The following is a 16220-nucleotide window of genomic DNA, read 5'->3' as shown; positions in this document are numbered from 1 at the left end:
GAGAGTGATGACCGTTGATGCTAAGTGTTAATAGTAAGTTATAATACTGTTAATAAAAATCTCCGGCTAACTTTTTAGAGCAAGCATAAGTGCACAAGATTAGCACTTAGCTAACGTTAGCAGTCCTCTTAAATCTGTTTTTTGTCAATGAACCTAATCTTTAAACTGTTTAGCTTGTAACTGACATTGTGGCATTGTGTGTATTCATAAAAAATAAAATAAAAATGAAATAGCTGCTCTGCCTCACAGCCAGACTTGCTGTTATAGCAGCATTTTACTATTTACTGAGTTTTTTGTCTCTGTACACTGTAACCTTGAACCCACTAACTCTCAGTTTGTCACTGGTTTTCTCAACAGAACATCGATACTGCTGTGCACTTTTGATTGGTAAGTATAGTAATACTATAACTGAAATTGATAATAGATCACATAACTCGACTGTAGATAATTATTTAGCATCTGTACACGTTTAAGTTTTGTTTAGAAAAAAGCCATTTACATATGATTTACACCAGGTGATGATTACTTCTGTGTACTGTGGCTATTAAAAGCACACTGCACAGAACTATGATATATTGATTAAGTCCTAAGAGTTTTGTATCATATTAAAGGGAAATAAATTGCGTCCTTAAAAAGAAGTATTACCACAATATACATTCTAACGTTTTTAAATATGAATCACGAAGGACACTTCGAATAACTGAATATATTAACTGAATAAGTTAATATGTTGTCCAGCCTAAAAAGTACTCATTAAACTGTGAGATTGGTTTTCTAAAGTAAAACTAACTAGGCCGCCAGAGACTAATAAGAGGAAATGTTGTGTGTGTCCCGTCTGAGGTACAGGAAACCGTAGAAGCATTACCCAGACTGAGAAGTGAGTCTCAGGTGATGAGAGTAAAACTGAAGAGACGATTGTGTTATAAGGGTCACCAACTTTTTCAGACAGTAACATGGTCTAAACTCATGCGTGCACTGCATAAACTCAAAGAGATCCATCCACAGTATGAGGACATAACGATCAGAGATGAGGCTGAGTTATGTGATCCAACACTTCCTGATGAGGATGATGAAGATGATGATGTGGATGCTACAATGAAGGAAGATGATTTTGATGAAACTGATTTAATGGAAATTGACAGGTGTGAGAGTAATGCACTGTGTGAGGCAGAAAATGAGCCTGAAAATGAACAGGATATAGACATGTTGTCATGTGATGGTGAACAACCAAATGAGCAGAGAGATGACGACGAACATGGTGACATGCCAAACGGTGGTTTCGCTCTGGAATCATGCCTTCAGCCTTGTGACGTGGCAGAGGAAATTTTATGTTTCAGCGAAGGAATCTATTCTGTTGCACCTGCCGAAAAAAATAATCCTGTCAGCTTTTTCAAAACACCTAAACTGGAGGCCATGGCTTTCCCTGTACAGTTTCCGACTGGTCAGAACACACTGGATGAAGAGAGACCTCTTAAATTAACACCCAGTAAATATTTCAAAGCAAGGCTTTTTGGTGTTGATGATCGTTTCGCCAGAGACACAAACTTCTTGTTCTTTGCACAGTTTGTGACAGAAATGCATTTGGCAACATCGAGTATGACAATACAGCTCAGGAAAGGTAAACCGTTTACGAGAGATGGAAGAAATATTACCTCGGGAATGTTGCAAGATAAACGTGAGGTGGAGAGACTGGTGCGAAACAAAGACGCTGTGAGGTTTATGCAACCTTTAAGGGGAACTCCAGCCTATTGGGAGAAAACTACAAGAGATCTTTTTGCCATGATCAGACAGTTGGGAACTCCTACATTCTTCTGTACGTTTTCTGCAGCTGAAATGCGATGGCCTGAGGTTATTGAGGCAATAAAAAGGCAGCAAGGTGAAGATGTCGATTTTGAAGGGCTTGACTGGTCAGCTAAGTGTGACATACTGCGAAGCAATCCTGTGACAGCAATGCGCATGTTTGATAAGCGTGTTGAGGCATTATTCAGGGATTTGCTCTTATCTCCTGCAGAGCCCCTAGGCAGAGTCGTTGACTTCTTTTACCGAGTTGAGTTTCAGCATCGCGGAAGTCCACACATACACTGTCTCATATGGGTTGATGGTGCTCCTGTTTTTGACGAAGACGACGATCAGACTGTGTTAGATTTTGTGTCCAAATACATCACAGCTCAGCTGCCCGACCCACATTCACAACCTGATCTGTACAAAAAAGTCACAGAAGTGCAGACACACAGCAAAAATCATTCAAGGACATGTTTCAAAAGTCTCAGCTCGGGTTGCAGATTCGGTTTTCCTAAACCACCTGTCAGAAACACAATGATAACGAGACCTGGTGAGTGCATCGATCCAGTGGAAGTAGAAAAAGCAAAGCAAAAACTCCAACCACTTAACTTGCTTTTGAATGAACCTGAAACGGCCTCTCTGAGTTTGCAGCAGCTCCTAGCTCAATGCAATCTGACATACAGTGAGTACAAACACTGCCTTAACATGGTGAATAAATCCAGTGCAGTCATTCTGAAGCGTGACCCCAAGGACTGCTGGGTAAATGGATATAATCCACATCTACTTGAAGCCTGGAATGCCAATATTGATGTCAGTTATATTCTCAACGCATATTCGTGCATCATATATCTGACCAGCTACATTACCAAAAAAGAATCTGGACTGTCTGAGTACCTCAAAACAGTCATCGAAAACTCCAACAGAGACAACGTCAATGAATGTGATGAAATGAGGGAAATAATGCAGGCGTATTCCAAAAAAAGAGAGGTCAGCGCTCAGGAATGTGTGAGTCGTGCATGTGGAATTAACATGAAGAAGTGTTCACGTGGTGTCGTATTCATACCGACAGATGACAACGCAGTGAAAATGAGTCGTCCCATCTCGTCCCTGGAAAACACAACACCTGAATGTTCAGATGTGTGGATGACGTCTTTGACTGACAAGTACAAAGCCAGACCTGAAACACCGGAGTTTGAGGAGATGTGTTTGGCTGATTTTGCAGCTACTTGCAGAATTGTCTATGGCAAACAGACGAAAGGTAAAAATGTTTTGCCCCTCCTGAATGAGATGGGATTTGTGCAAAGGCGGAAAGACGATAAGCCTGCTATCATCAGGTTTTACCGCACATCCAAGGAAAAATATCCTGAGAAGTTTTACGGCACGTTACTGAAACTGTATGTTCCCTACCGATCAGAGCAGGAACTGAAAAGACCGTATTACCCCACATATGAGTTGTTTTACAGTAATGGATGTGTGCAACTACCAGGTTGTGATCATCTGGAGAGTGTCCAACACATTGTGAAACGAAACAGAGACAAATATGAGAAAAACAGTGACGAGATTGAGAATGCTGTTGAGGAGTTTGAGCAGAACAGAGGTGTGATCGATGAATGGTGTAATCTGGCGCCAGAATCGGAAGTTGTGAGGTTGGAGTGTATTGAAGAACTGGAGGCAAGAGAGCCAGATTGTGAAAATGAACAAGATAATGTCCCGGAATACAGTAATCAGGCTAATGCTGCAACAGAAATCAGAGCCATCAGAGAGCCCCCTGCATTTGATCCCATACTGTTACGCCAAATGTATCAGAATCTGAACCAGAGACAAGCCTGTGTGTTTTATGCAGTAAGAGAGTGGTGTGTAAAGCGAATCTGTGGCCTAAATCCGCAGCAGTTCTTCTTTTACATCAATGGTGGCGCTGGAACAGGAAAGTCACATTTAATCAAATGCATCTACTCTGAGGCATCTAAGATACTGTGCAAACTGCCGAGACGCGCTGAGGAGGCCGACATATCAAACCCAACTGTCCTGTTGACTGCATTCACTGGAACTGCAGCCTTCAACATATCAGGCTCCACACTGCACTCATTACTCAAACTTCCGAGAAGCCTAAAGCCTCCATTTCAAGGCCTTGGTAACAATTTGGATGAAGTCAGATCTGAACTGTTAAATGCTGAAATCCTCATCATTGATGAAGTGTCCATGGTTTCAAAGCCCCTTTTTGCCTATGTTGATGCGAGACTCAAACAGATCAAAGGCATTCAGAGACCATTCGGAGGAATGTCGGTAATAGCTGTTGGAGATTTTTTTCAGCTTCCACCAGTGCGACAGTCCAAGGCTCTCTGCGTGTATGACCCATGTGAGATTGACCTGTGGCAGGAACACTTTCAGATGATCACTCTGACTGAGATTATGCGTCAGAAGGATGATGTTGCCTTTGCAGAGATGTTGAACAGGATCCGTGTGAAAGAAAAGTCAGAGGAGTTGTCCGAGGCAGACAGAGCTTTGTTGTCACAGGCCGTCACCGAACCAGAACTGTGTCCAACTGATGTGCTACACATTTTTGCAACTAATAAACAAGTTGATTCACACAACTCTGCAATGTTAGCTCTGCTCCATTCTCACATCACCAAGATTGATGCGGACGACTACAAAAAGGATCCACAGACGGGCAGAATGGCACGACAAGCCAAACCATTTAAAGGAAACAGAAATGAGTTACCAGATACGCTAAACGTAGCTGAAGGTGTCAGAGTCATGCTCACCAGAAACATAGACGTGTCTCAAGGATTGGTGAATGGATCTTTCTCTACGCTAGTCAGGGTAATATCCTCTGAACAAAATGGTGTCGCACATGTCACTATGCTCGGGCTCAAGATGGATGATGAAACAGCTGGAAGGAATTATCGTAACAGAGCACCAGGAGGACCAGACGATCTAGTGTACATCGACAGAGCAGAGGAGAAAATGAAACAGAAAGGAGTGGTACGCAGACAGTTTCCTGTTAAACTGGCCTTTGCTTGTACGATTCATAAGGTTCAAGGTATGACAAGGACATCAGCTGTAGTGTCACTGAAACACATTTTTGAACCTGGCATGGCTTATGTAGCTGTCAGCAGAGTGACCTCTCTCAGCGGACTGCACATTCTGGATATGGATGAGAGTAAAATATATGCCAACCCACAAATCAGTGGAGCCCTACGGACCATGAGACAAGTCAATTTGGATGACATGATGCCTCTTCTCAAAATCACACAGGCTGTGAACGGACATGACACTCTGACCATTGTTCACCATAACACAGAAGGTTTGCCATGTCATGTGAATGACATCAAGAGCCACCATGAACTGTGTCTAGCAGATGTTTTGTGTCTCACAGAAACTCACCCACAAGGCTCCTTTGTTGCAGACAGTCTCCATTTAGAGGGCTACACTATGTTCAAACGCAACAGACACCTGTCCTACACAAATGTTCCACAGATGGCCAACAAACGTGGTGGTGGCGTTGCAGTTTATGTGAAAGAGCACATTCAAGTACGTGAAAAACAGTACATACATAATGTCACTGACCCTGAGTTTTTGGCTCTGAAGGTTGAAGCCCCAGTGAGTGCTTTGATTGCAGCTGTGTACAGACCTCCGGACTACAGTGTGACATCGTTTCTGTCAAACCTGGGAAGCCTGTTGGACTCATTGGAGGTCATGGATTGCCACCCTATCATTGTCTGTGGGGATTTCAACGAGAATCACTTATCCAACGCAAGTAAGCCAATCCTTGAGCTGTTTCAGTCCCGGGGATATGTTCAAGTCATCACTGCTGCCACCACAGATAAGAACACACTTCTGGACCTCATTTTCATCTCTAAACCGCAGCTTTGTCTCCATTCTGGTGTGATGAGAACATATTATAGTTATCATAATCCTGTATACTGTGTCATGTCCTCTAACAGTCCATAAAGATGGTAGTTGGGTTTAACAGATAAAGAAAAAGACAAAGAAAAAAATGTCTGTACCTATAACCAAAGTGAGTGGGTGAAACATGTATTAATAACAGTTTGATTTAAAAGAGTAAATTATTGCTGTACCAGATGTTAATCTCGAGTAAAAAAATAATCTTTTGGAAATTGATCTTAATGCCTTAATTTAAAAAAAATTGAAAAAATCCAACCTTTAAGGACACCAATTTTCTTTGTGAATGAATAATGTATCGTAAATAACAGAATTTTCTTCCTTAAAATACAGGTGGCATAAGTATAGACACCACTGTGTTAAGTTCCCATAGAGGAAGGCAGATTCTTATTTTTAAAGGCCAGTTATTTCATGGATCAAGGATACTATGCATCCTGATAAAGTTCCCTTGGCCTTTGGAATAAAAATAGCCCCACATCATCACATACCCTTCACCATATCTCACGATTGGCATGGTTTTATTTCAGTTAGCCTCATAGCTAACTGAAATAAGATCCATATCAATGCAAACTTTATCAGGGTGCATAGTATCCTGGATCCATGAAATAACTGGCCTTTAAAAATAAAAATCTGCCTGCCTCTATGGGAATTTAACATAGGGGTGTCTATAGTTATGCCCCCTGTATTTTAAGGAAGAACATTTATTTATTTACGATACATTCTTCATTCACAAAGAAAATTGGTGTCCTTAAAGGCTGGATTTTTCCTCATTGTTTTAATTAAGGCATTAAGATCAATTTCCAAAAGATGATTTTTTTATTCCTATTTTTAGTCAACTTTAGCATGGGTGTCTAAACCTATGCATACCACTGTATTTACAACATATCTTGGGCTGTACATCCCAAGTACAGCCCTAAACATTGTGACGGCCCCTGTGTGATCCAGTGGGGCCTCTCTCTCTCTGTGAGTTAGTGGGGAATAAAGCTCCACCTGGATCTGAACCCGACTCCCTTTCGATCGCCCGGGGGCGATGTAGGCCATCGCCCCACCCTTCCGAACGGAATTCGCCCATCTCTTAGGACCGACTGACCCATGTTCAACTGCTGTTCACATGGAACCCTTCTCCACTTTGGCCTTCAAAGTTCTCGTTTGAATATTTGCTACTACCACCAACATCTGCACCCGCAGCGGCTCCACCCGGGCCCACGCCCTAGGCTTCCATGCTCACCGCGGCGGCCCTCCTAATCGTCGCGGCATAGCCCTCGCGGCTCCTGTTGCCGGCGACGGCCGGGTATGGACGCGACGCCCCAGCGCCATCCATTTTCAGGGCTAGTTGATTCGGCCGTCGCCGGCAACAGGATTCCTCTTTTGTCATGGCCCTTGAGCCAGGTTGTGACAACATTCAGCAGCTGTGTGCTTTCCCCTGGACGAGAGACACAGTTCTCCTGTGTCCTCTGTGAGGACACCACCAGCTTTGGCCTCACCTCCTTCATCACAACTTCACCCAGCCAAGCACGACTGTCCAGACCAGTCGTGCTGGGCTGGGCTGGGGAGCAGCGCAGCAATTCTGGTCTAAAGCCACCAAGAGACAGCAGGAGACGATGGTGGTGGAGCCTGGACAAGATGGGATGCTACCAGCAACAGGCGTATCACCAGGGTAGACATCTGGAGAACTCCTCTATCCAGGCTCAGCTTCCTGTTGAGGGTGACCTACGATATCCTTCCATGCCCTAGGAATCTCACACTGTGGTATGGTGATAAAGTGGGCTGTCATCTATGCGGGAGCGTCAAGGCAAGCCTCCGACACACTTTGTCAGGATGCAGTGTGGCACTGACCCAAGGACGTTTCAGGTGGCGCCATGATCAAATCCTGACGAAACTGGCCAAGATCCTGGAGAGCTGTAGGGTGGCAGCAAACCATTCGCCGGCAACAGAAGAGCATGCCCTGGCAAGGTTTGTAAAGCCTGTAAAGCCTGGTGGTACACACCAATCTCCTACTCAGAAGAAGAGCAGCATGCTCGCACCTGGTAAACAGTGGCAGATGTTGGCAGACCTCAGGAAGCAGCTGGTCTTTCCAAGAGAGATTATGTGAAGGCAGCTGCAGGGGGTGGCGGGGAAACGTCCCCAGCATGCCAGCGGGCCTGGAGATGTACTGGTCTTGGGGGCGAAACATCTGTGAACGGTGGCCTCCAGCTGATGACCCTGCAGCTGACCTAATGGCACCGGGGTAGGTGCGACAGGCTGAAAAGCCAAAGCAGGAAATACCACCTCACCTGTACAATAAACTGAAGACCAACAACAACCAAGAACAGAAGCTTTAGCAGCAGCAGCAGCAGCTTAACTGTCCATCAACAATGGACAGACAATCACTGTTGGACCACACAGGGACACTTTTACCTTCGTGCTAGCCAGTCATTCTTCCAAGCAGAGGATGAGATAACACCTGCCTGCCTTTGCTTCACCTTCTCTCTAGTTCTAAAAACTGAAACAATGGACCACCACTGCCTGCTTTCCACCTGACAGCGCTTAAGAGTCTTCACAACCGAAGGTAATGATTCTAATTTCATATGTGCTTTCTATATTGCTTTAATTGTGTCTTTATTCCTGTATTCAGTTTGTAATAATGCAGCAATTTTGCAACACCGTTGTTACAGCTAGCAGTAGATTGTCATTTAAATTAACTTTTTCCTGCAGGTCTGCCTCTGCTGTGATCACTCCACTTCACACAGTGGAGACAATCAGGACTTTAAAGAAGGCTAAACATGACAATAAGCTGAACCTCATTCATCCTTCCTAAACTACTCTGTGTAAAATGGCACTGGACAGAAATGTTGTGTTGCCCTGCAGCAGTGTTCAAGGTATTAAATTATTGTGTATTATGTAACTTTTGAACATGTTTTTTGCATGGTCTGCAGTTTATTACAACAACTTTCGTTTTTCTCTTGTCAGGACCCGCTTCATTCTCCTACGTCCACAGCTTCGCATCCAATGCTGCGCACAGTTCAGTAAAGCCTAACTACTGTTGACGTTTGGCGAGTGACCAGGTGAACTGATGCGGGGAACCAAACTTACGCTGATCATTCATTAGTCAGTCATCACTGTCACAGAGACAGCTCCTCCTCAGTGCAGCATTATATTTCACCCTAACCAAGTTGTAAAGGTAACTGTTATTTGTATTAACTTAGTACAAGATCCCTTTTTGACCAGAGAACTAACAAAAACACTGATGGCATTACTGTTTGCGGTTGATATTTGCATTAGGAATGCAAGGGATAATTTTTTTTTACTGTTTTTCAATCTAAGGCCTCTGCTCCTGCCATCTGCGGCCAGATACCTGGAAGCAGCAGTTCTACAGTCCCTGGATCATCAAAGGTCACAATGTTACAGCCCTTTACATCTTCACAATTACACTGTGCTCTGTTAAGAGTTTTGGTTTGTGCCAACAATGGATGGATTCAACAATTAGCAACTTACGCTACTGACCCATGGACACTGACTCTAAGACACCAATTTATTTTGGTACATTGATAATTTATATATATTGTATAATTAGAACAGTGTATGCTTATTTTGTATTTCATCACAATTAATATATTTTATTTTATTAATTTATTTTACCTTTCTTTTTCCTTCATTATCTGTTTTCTTGGAAGACACAACATATATATATATATATATATATATATATATATATATATATATATATATATATATATATACATACAGAAGGAAAAGGAAAGGATGACATGGAATATATTTTACAAAAATTATAATTATTAGTGTGGGGTTTGAGCTGGTAGACATGTTAAAGAATTTTCACATGTGTAAACTCGGCCTTGGGCTTATCTAAACCCTATTGAAAAGCTATGACAGTGTTTAAATTGAAGAATCAAAGCTGAACATTTTGTCTTCAGATTGCCCAAAATACATGACTTGGTTAAATAAGCCTTGTCAAAAGAACTAGTCAAGAACTACTGTTCCTATGATTGTCTCCTAACCAGAAGACAATCAAGTGACTCTAACCCTATGTTCCTTCAAAGTCAAGGATAACCCTGAATTATTTTAAAGGTTCAGTACACTGAGCTAAATGTCTGGATAACACATTTAAAATGAGTGTGTTGGTATAATTTTCAGTACAGATACTGCAGCTTGAGACATTATTTGGGTTTTTTAGCCTTCAGTCTAACAACCATGTAAAAAGCCTTTATTTGTAGGGTTGAACAACAATGTAAACCATTGAAACATACTGTACTGACCCATCTGGCTGCCTAAACAGTACGACACCAATAGTATTTAAGTTATTTTTATTATTTATCTCCACCTTATATGATTTATACATTGTATCCTTATTTTTCTGTTTCAGTACAATTCATATATTTTATTTTTATTTATTTTTCAAGTCACCTTTTTGTTTTCCCTCTTTTGTCCCTCCTCTTTTGGGATTTCAGTAAACTGAGCTAAATGTTGTGATAACGTTTAAAATGACAGCGATAGTCAGTACAGGGTGACTGCAGCTTGAACCAAAAATGGGATATTAGCCTCAGTCTAACCACCATGTAAAAAGCCTTTAATGGTAGGGCTTCAGCCGGCTGCACACTGGCTGCGTGGCGTGTCCGTTCCTATTTTGGCTCCCATGTTAACAGATTAGAGCTTTCACACTGTCTGTGTGACACGCACGACTCAGGCGCAGCGAAAACGCGTGCAGGCTAGAAACAGAAAGTGTTTCCAGGCAAAATAGAATACGAAAAGATGTTTATATGTCATTTTGACACAAATACATTTAATAAATGACATTTTGATGTTTGAAAGTCTCTATGTTTTGACATAAATGCAGATATAAATGTAATTTAAAGAAATAATAAATAATTATCGATTTTCAAATATTGTACCTGTCAATACAGAGCGAAATATTCTGTAGCCTATTTCGCCATCAATACTGCCGATGTTGTCTTTGCTGTAATCAGGTCGGTATATATTTATGTTTGTCATGAAATATACTACTGCTTGAGTGCAGTAAATCAATGGGAAACATACATGTATACAGACAAGACTAGCAGCTGTAGCGCTGTGTGTGTAAAGACATAGAAAACGCCACGCAGCCGCCACGCAACAGAAGCGGAACGCTCACGCCACGCAGCCAGTGTGTAGCCGGCCTAACAATATTGTAAACCAATGAAACATACATTATGGACCCATTTGATGTTATCACAATTGATATATTTAATTTTCAGTTAGTTTAGTTGATAGGACATAGGCCTACTGATGGGGACAATATACAGTGGTGTGAAAAAGTGTTTGCCCCCTTCCTGATTTGTTATTTTTTTGCATGTTTGTTACACCTAAATGTTTCAGATCGTCAAACAAATTTAATTATAATACAAAGATAACACAAGTAAACACAAAATACAGTTATTAAAGGTTTTTATTATTAAGGAAAAAATCCAAACCTACATGGCCCTGTGTGAAAAAGTGTTTGCCCCCCCGCGCTGTTAAAACATAACTTCCCAGGAGTGGCCGGCCGACCAAATTTACCCCAAAAGTGCAGTGACGACTCATCCAAGAGGTCACAAAAGACCTCACAACAACATCCAAACTGCAGGCCTCACTTGCCTCTGTTAAGGTCAGTGTTCATGACTCCACCATAACAAAGAGACCTGCATGCATGTGAGAGTTCAGGGACGAAAACCACTGCTGAGCAAAAAGAACATTAAGGCTCGTCTCATTTTTGCCAGAAAACATCTTGATCATCCCCAAGACTTTTGGGAAAATACTCTGTGGACTGACGAGACAACCACATTTCAGAAAGAGAACATAATAACAACAGTAATGTGATGGTCTGGGCCTGTTTTGCTGCTTCAGGACCTGGAAGACTTGCTGCGATAAATGGAACCATGAATTCTGCTGTCTACCAAATAATCCTGAAGGACAATGTCCGGCCATATGTTCTTGACCTCAAGCTGAAGCGAACTTGGGTTCTGCAACAGGACAATGATCCAAAGCACATCAGCAAGTCCACCTCTGAATAGCTGAAGAAAAACAAAACATAGACTTTGGAGTGGCCTAGTCAAAGTCCTGACCTGAATCATATTGTGATGCTGTGGCATGACCTTAAAAGGCAGTTCATGCTCGAAAACCCTTCAATGTGGCTGAATGACAACAATTCTGCAAAGATGAGTGGGCCAAAATGCCTCCACAGCACTGTAAAAGACTCAATGCAAGGTATTGCAAACGCCTGATTGCAGTTGTTGCTGCTAAGGGTGGCCCAAACAGTTATTAGACTTAGGGCGCAATCACTTTTTCACACAGGGCCATGTAGGTTTGGATTTTGTTTTCCCTTAATAATAACAACCTTCATTTAAAAACTGCATTTTGTGTTTACTTGTGTTAACTTTGACTAATATTTAAATTTGTTTGATGATCTGAAACATTTAAGTGTGACAAACATGCAAAAAAATACGAAATCAGGAAGGGGTCATCCTTGGGCCCTGCCTTAAAGAGCTAGTAGAAAAACAATTACTGTTTAGGCACTATGGATTTTGGTTTTGCAAGAATTGCTGTATTGTATTTTTCTATGTTCTTTTTATTTATTTAAAAAACAAAAAAACTATATTCTAAACCATTGCAACATACAGTATTAACCCATTGGGCTCACTGGCTGCCTTTCTGTCAACAGTATGACAACAATTTTATTTTATTTATTTATTTTCATGCCTCAGTTTTTTTTTAATCACAATTAATATTGTTTATTTTCATATCAAACTTTCCTTTCCCTCATGATCTGTTTTCTAACAGATACATGACAGATGTAGAAGTAGTAGAAAACAATTACTGTTTAGGGATATGGATTTTGGTGTTGCAAGTAACCAATTTGTTATTAATACATATTTCACAGTGTTTTTTCTCAGCTACCATCTTTACCATGTTTTCCTGACTCGGGACTACAGGTGAAAATTAGCATTTATGCTATAACCTGGCTCATTTACAGTCTGTACAGAAATGTTAGATTGTTCATTAATGTGCACTGTCCCGGATAAATAAATACATAAATTACAGACTGTTAGAGGGAATTTGCAAGTTTTTTTCTTTGGTACTTTGTTTTTGGAAACTGTTTTTGGAAACAGTAAGTTTCTTTCTGGTTGGCCAATGTGTCCCCATGGTGTTGGATCTTTTTTACATTTCTAATTTTCTTTTAAATTCATTTTAGCTCATTTCAATGATGTTCAATTAATTAAAATATAACTTAGGTCATTCTAAATTCAATTCAATAGTCATCCCTACACACTTAAACATGCATAGACACACATTTTTGACATTGCCGGTATGACGGTCCTACCATGCTACTGTATATATGTGCATACTGAAAATATTAAGAACTCTATATTCTTATTTTGTATGTATTGATATGTATTTACAATATGTTTTTTAACAATCATATATCTTTTGCTGTAATGCTGCTAACTATTTTCTTTTTTTAAACGTGATTAATATTTCTGTATGAACATCGTATCACGCTTGTTTTTATTTGTACTGTTGATATGACCGCATTTTGGAAGATACTAATTATGTTGTTAATTACTACAATATTTTTTACTCAAAACAGTAATATAATTGAATAAAATTAAAATATATTTGTAACCAGGTCACCTATCTGCACCTTACTTGTTCAGTGAGACCAATGATCTGTTTCACGATATCTTACAAAGATCCACACACCATTTCATTACCTTACCATTTTCCAGATCATGCCATTGTTTTCATGTATATGTCAGGACTGTTGTTTATTGTAAAGCAGAACATAGTGTTTGATGGCCAAACTCCAACATTATTACTCAATATAAAAATTACTATAAACACCTTAGACTAACATTGTTTCAGTAAACTTCAGATCACATATAAACTAACAATCCATATTTAGGCAATGTCGATGCCTTAATATCATCGTATACTATGTGTTTTGAACATGCTTGTCATTAATGTATTTCATTATTCGTTTTCAATGCAAAGTTGTTCAGCCCCCTTTCTTTTCAGGCAATATATTTCACATCTCATCTCAGCTAGATTGATGCTTTTTCGTTCTATGCAGTGTATATGTCTGATAATAATACAAAGTATTTCTTCTTTCAGCCTTTTCAGGAAATTCATTTCAACTTTCATCTTTGACAGTATTACAGTTCAGCTTCCAGCTTTTCTAACAATGTATTTTAGCTCTTCACTTGACAATTTTCCAGATTTTTCAGCAGTGCAGTGCAATGCATTTGAGCTTTAAGAGTTGTCATACTATTTGTTTCATATTTCTGCATTTGTAAGTCATTATCAGTTAGAAAATCTACTCAAACCTTACAATGTTCTACATCTTTTGTCATTATTCAACTTTTAAAGCCAACAGTTCAGTTTAGCATAAGCTTTTAACTTTTTAATGAAATTCATACTTATTAAACCGATTTCCACTTTTTCAACTATTCTCACTTCTTCAACAACTTCTTATAGATTTAAGCTATTCATCCAGTTTAGCTTTAGCTATTCAGCATTCCCACGCATTTTCCGCAGGAAATGCATTTTCTAGTTTATTATCATCTCTCTCTGGCTTCTACTCTGTGGGCATCCACACAAAGTAGTCCAACCAGATCTTGCTGCAATCTCTCTTAGCCTTGTCTGGATCAGCAGAAGTACGTTTCCAGGATAACTGCCTGGTGAGGGACAACCAGAGGGAGCCACGTGCTGGATGTCCCTCACCTTCTGCTCTGTGTGTTGCCGTTCTCAAACTCCCTTCGCTTCGGGAAACAACAACAAACTTTGAGCTACACACTTAGCAATTCTCTTCAACACCACCAGTGTCTAGACCTTAGGGGGAAATATCCTGAACTAATCACAGCATCACTACCCCCCTATATATACTACATCACGATGGGGTCTAATTGCCAAAGTCCCTTCTCAAATTATTTTTATCATGCACTTTAATAAAAAAATTATTGTTCGCTCTTAATGAAGTCTCTCCTGATTGAACTGTACTATACACTTTTCTCTCTAACAGCAGGATTTCATTTATTCAGGCTATGAATTAATTGTATTTGTGCTGTACATTATGTAATTGGTTTTCAGCAATATAGGAGAATGGTATGTTTATGGTCCTCGTTTATTCTCTTTCCCTCTCAGTCATTAGTGATACAATGACCCTTCAGCTACCAGCACCTCTAACCATTAAAAGCTCTGCGGTTTCACTCCAGTTTCTGGAGCATGACAGTGAATTATGCAGGAGCATGAAGCATCTGTGTTTGGCTATGAGGAGAGCTCGCCCCCTTTCTGTGAAGTATTATAGATAGCTTTGAAAATGAATGCAGGGACATGGAGCTACACTGCGAGTCCTGTTGTCAGAGAAGCCTTTTCTCACAAACACAGTTTGAGGCCTGTAAAGCCCTAATAATCTCAGCACTCATTCCTCTCCACTATAATAACACCATTTCCTCTCTCTCAGTGTCTACATTAATTTTCACGCTTGTCTTTGAAGACTATTGTTGAGGATCATTGTGGCTCCTAATGGAGTTCTGTAATTAAGACAGAGGAATCACTTCGCCTATTGACAGACTTGTGTTATCTTTGTTGTTCATATAAGTGGCCAGTATAACTGAAACAAAAGCATATTTGTTTATTTGTGTTCCTGCCAGTGCAGCACAAAATTGCAAAAATCATGGGTAAAACAATCTATTTTTCAATGTAATATAAGGATAGAGCGGAAAGGTTATTAAAGATAGATATTGAGTAAATAAATCTGCTGCATGTCTTTATTTTCATCTACAAAATAAAAAATTGAGAAAAGGGCTTTGTTATTCCTGGGAGGGCTGGGAATCCATGAAATGACTTATCCCCAGTGTGCATCGGCCTCTGCCTGGAGTCCCCTCGCTGTTGCCAGAACAAAACACCCGGTTACTGCAAACACACAAACACCCACACACACAATGATGCAGGGGCGTGTCTACACGCTGAACCAAACATATTACTGAAATCTCAGCAACTGCATGCCAGCTAGTGATTAAAGTGCATCCTACTTAACATCCTCCAAGATTAGAAGAACTGATTCACTCACTCTCACCTCTGAAAACTATTTCAAGTTTTATTTTGATTTGAACTACAAGAAAAACTGCTGCGACAGTTTAACATGTGGCATGACGTTTTTCTTCAGTTTGTTTGAACTAATCCAAATTGGAAGGAGCCTTTTTTGTCAAAGTAATTTTTGCCTGTCAACCTGCAATTTGCTGTTTAAAAATAGTTTTCAAGCTTCAAGTATCAGACAAATGAGGTCTAAAAGCCAGAGGGCAAAGAGCTCAGCTTGTCAATTATTTTCAGCAGTGATGTTAGCCAAAGTTACCAAAGATGACATTGAGGCAATGTTGTGGAGCTCATATATTTACGTGTATTATAAGTGTTCACAAGAGCTGGACATTGAATTTTTTAGCATGTGTGGAGCTTGTGGGCAGGATATGGCTGTGAGTCAGAAATTTGAATGTCAGTCATGCAAGGATGTGTTAGGTGGTAACAAG

General features: G+C 40.4%; 1 long non-coding RNA gene and 1 pseudogene across 1 annotated transcript; one reads left to right on the top strand and one right to left on the bottom strand.

Annotated features, from left to right (window-relative positions):
* LOC116057041 overlaps positions 1-16220 on the top strand; it is a 395907-nt pseudogene that overhangs the window by 179126 nt on the left and 200561 nt on the right.
* Positions 780-11825, bottom strand: LOC118495151. Its single transcript, XR_004897475.1, has 3 exons — positions 11481-11825; positions 8185-8190; positions 780-789 (listed from the first exon to the last, which is right to left on the bottom strand). It is a non-coding gene; the product is annotated as an uncharacterized LOC118495151 (long non-coding RNA).

The sequence above is a fragment of the Sander lucioperca genome, chromosome 5 (genome assembly GCF_008315115.2).
Source record: "Sander lucioperca isolate FBNREF2018 chromosome 5, SLUC_FBN_1.2, whole genome shotgun sequence".
Classification (NCBI taxonomy): domain Eukaryota; kingdom Metazoa; phylum Chordata; class Actinopteri; order Perciformes; family Percidae; genus Sander; species Sander lucioperca.
Note: the sequence above shows the minus strand (reverse complement) of the source record. Positions and strands in the feature narration are given on the sequence as shown.